The sequence below is a fragment of the Herpailurus yagouaroundi genome, unplaced genomic scaffold, assembly GCF_014898765.1.
Source record: "Herpailurus yagouaroundi ecotype Mexico unplaced genomic scaffold, PumYag 141357, whole genome shotgun sequence".
Taxonomy (NCBI): Eukaryota; Metazoa; Chordata; class Mammalia; order Carnivora; family Felidae; genus Herpailurus; species Herpailurus yagouaroundi.
This window is the reverse complement of record NW_024422339.1, coordinates 1-3,879: the sequence shown is the minus strand read 5'-3', so window position 1 is coordinate 3,879 and position 3,879 is coordinate 1. Positions and strand designations below refer to the sequence as shown.

General features: G+C 38.3%; 1 pseudogene; it reads right to left on the bottom strand.

Annotated features, from left to right (window-relative positions):
* Window positions 1-2,012: 2,012 nt before the first annotated feature.
* Window positions 2,013-2,552, bottom strand: LOC121026571 (60S ribosomal protein L28-like; annotated as a pseudogene).
* Window positions 2,553-3,879: the final 1,327 nt, after the last annotated feature.

Sequence of the window (3,879 nt, the reverse complement as noted above, 5' to 3'; positions counted from 1 at the left end):
AGTGTCCGACTTCAGCTCAGGTCACGATCTCACGGTTTGTGGGTTTGAGGCCCACGTCGGGCTCTGCGCTGACAGCTTGGAGCCTCGAGCCTGCTTCCTATTCTGTGTCCCACCCCCCGCCGCCCCTCCCCTGCTCACATTCTGTCTCTCAAAAATAAATATTTTAAAAATATTTAAAATAAAATATATTCTGATTAAGAGTCTTTGTTGATTATGTATGTTCAGCAAGTACTTCATTCCGTTGTCTTTTTTCATTTTCATTTATATGTTTTGCTAAAGAGAAGTTCTTTAATGTGGACATTTTCACCAACTTCCCTCTAGAAGTCTATTTTTTCTCTCATTTTTTGTTCATTTTGTTTTCCACACAAGTGAAATCTTACGGTATTTCGTTGTCTGACTTATTTCACTTAGATTTGTACCCTCTAGGTCTATCCATATTGTTCCCAATGGCAAGATTTCATTTTTTATAGCTGAGTAATATTCCATTGTGTGTACACATACATACATGTATATACACATGTACACACACACACACCACTTCCTTTTCCATTCATCTACTGATGGATACTGGGTTGCTTCTCTGTCTTGGCTATTGTAAATAATGCAAGGGTGCACGAACCTTTTCGAATTTGTGTTTTTGTTCTCTTTAGGTAAATAAACAGTAGTGGAATTACTGGATCATATGGTAATTCTATTTTTAATTTTTTGAGGAACCTCCATACTGTTGTCCAAAGTGCCTCCCCCAACTTACATTCCTACCAACAGTGCATGAGAGTTCCTTTTTCTCCACATCTTCAACTAAGTTATTTTTTAAATTATTTACTTATTTTGAGAGAGGGGTCAGGGGAGGGGCAGGGAGAGAAGAGGAGAGAGAATCCCAAGCAGGGTCCACACTGCCAGTGCAGAGCCCGACGTGGGGCCTGAGCTCAAGAACTGTGAAATCATGACTGGAGCCAAAATCGAGAGTCGAACACTTAACCTACTGAGCCACCCAGGCACCCTATTGTTCGGGTTTTTAAGTTTAGCCATTCTCACAGGTGATATCTCAGTGGTTTCAATTTGTATTTCTGTGATGACTAGTGATGTTGAACATCATTTCATGGGTCTGTGGGCCACCTGTTAGGTCTTTGTAAAAAAAAAAAATGTCTATACAGTACCTCCACCTGTTTCTAGTTGCATTATTTGGGTTTTTTGGTGTCGTGTTGGACAAATTCTTTATGTTTTGGATATGAACCCTTTATCAGATGTATCATTTGCAAATCTCTTCTCCCATTCAGTAGGCTGCTTTTTGGTTTTGTTGATGGTTTCTTTTGATGTATCATATATGTATTTATGAATCATATACATAAAATGTGAGGGGAGAGTAAAACTTAGTGCTTTTAGAATGGGTTCAAACTTAAGTGGCCATCAACTTAATATAGACCACCACATGCATAAAATATTATTAGGGAACCTAATGGTGACCACAAATCAAAAACTTTTGATAGATACACAAAAAAACAAAGAAAAAAATCCAAGCATATCACTAAAGAAAGCCATTAAACTACAAGGGAAGAGCATAGGACAAAAAAAAAAAAACCAAAAAACAAAAAACAACTACAAAAACAAGTGTAAAACAGGTAACAAAATGGCAGTAAGTACACACCTACCTATCAATAATGACTTTGAACATAAATAAAATAAATTCTCCAATCAGAAGACATAGGGTCACGGAACAGATAAAAAACAAGACTCATCTATATGCTGCCTACAAGAGACACTTCAGACTAAAGACATTCAGATTGAAAGTGAAGGCATATAAAAACACTTACCATGCAAATGCAAGTGAAAAGAAAGCTGAGGTAGCAACATTTATATCAAATAAAACACACTTTAAGACAAAGACTGTAATAGGAAACAAAAAAAGGACGCTACATGAGGATGAAGGAAGTAATCCAACGAGAGGATGTAACAACTGTAAATATTTATACACCCAACATGAAAGCACTTAAATATATAAACTATTAACATACATAAAGGAAGAAATTGACAGTAACCCAATAAAAATAGGGGGTATTTTCTTTGAGGTGGTTGACATCTTTATTGCTTTGGATTTGGGCGTGTGGGGGCAGGTGATCAGGAGCTCTTAGTGGGGCCACCTGCTTCCTCTTCACCATGATAGGCTTCTGGCTCTACAGGATGGCACTGGCTTTCTGAATGACGCATCTGGGCAGTACTCCTTCTGGAGATCATGTGCCTGATTCTGCTGAGGGTGGCCCAGGCTTTCTCATTAATGGTGGTCCACATGGAGGAGGTGGTAAGTTTTCGTTGGCCAGATCGTGGCTCCATGACCACCACTACACCTTCGCTGTTGGCCACCGGCTCCATGCCCACAGTCTTGTGGTGATAATCAGCCCATTGTAGCAGAAGGAGTTGTGAGCCTTCAGGTTATTGGGTTCGGTGCTGTATGTCTGCTGGATCCTCTGAATCAGGAGGGCGGGGCAGTTTTGCATGACCACCCACTGCAGTTGGGCAGACATAGCCATTCCTCTCACTATGGCATTGGGAGACGGAAAGAGCAGTAATAGAAGGGGACATTTGCACCCCACTTAGAGCAATGGATACATCATCCACACAGATAACACAGAAAAGGTGGTTTTGACTAATACATTTGACGAGATAAATCGAACATTCAGAACATTCCATCCAAAAACAGAGGAGTGTGCATTTTTCTCAATTGCCTTTTTCTTTATTCTAAAGTCCTATTTCAAAAACTATTTAATGGCTATGAACATCATGGTTTTCATCTAAAAGATGCATAGTCCTGCCTTTGCATTTAGGTCTACAACTTAAGTGGACTGGATATTTGCATGTTGAGTGAGGTAGGGTTATACTTTTCTCATTTTTGAAACGGATATCTAACCATCCAAGCTCAACTCATGGAAATGAACATCTTTTCACATGATTCTGCAATTAAAATCCAAACGTGCATAGGTGCAAGGGTATTTTGTGGGGCTCTATTCTATTTCATTGGTTTTTTTTTCTGTGAACAGGCCACACTGTCTGAATTATCAAAGGTTTTAAATGAGCCTGATGTCTAGAAGACAAAATCTAACTACCTTGTTTTAAGAGCGTGCTGTTAGTGGATCTCTGAACTTCAATATACATTTTATAATTTGGTTGTTACAAAAAAAAAAAAGTGGGAGTTTATGGTGAATGCACTGATCCTATACATTTGCAGAAAATTGACATCTTTACAATATTGATGTTGACAGTGAACCTTAATTTCCATTTATTTCCACCTGATTTAATTTCACCCAGTTTTAATAATACTGCCCGAAGAGAATTTACACTTTTCTTAAATCTAACCTCATGTTTGTAAAATTATAAATTGTGTATTTTAAAAATATATTTTTACTATTTTTTTTTCTCATTTTAAAGACATTTCTCAGAGGGCTTTTAGGTTTAAAACAAAATTGAGGGAGGTACAGAGATTTCCCATATACACCCTGCACACATGCAGGGCACCCCCCACGATGAATGTCTCTCACCAAATAGTACACTTGTTACAATTGATAAACCTAACATGAACACATCACGATCACCCGTAGTTTATATGATGATGATGATGATGGTTCATTGTCAGTCTTCTACATTCATTGTATGGGTTGGAACAAACTCATAATGATATCATGCAAGGTATTGTGACTGCCCTAAAAATCCTGTTTTCTGTCTATTCATGCCCTCCCTCCCACAGTAACCACTAATTTACTGTATCCATACTTTTGCCATTTCCAAAATGGTCATGTGGTTGAAATCACGTGGTATGTAGCCTTTGTATTTTTTTTTTCCTACATTTATTTATTTTTGGGACAGAGAGAGACAGAGCATGAACGGGGG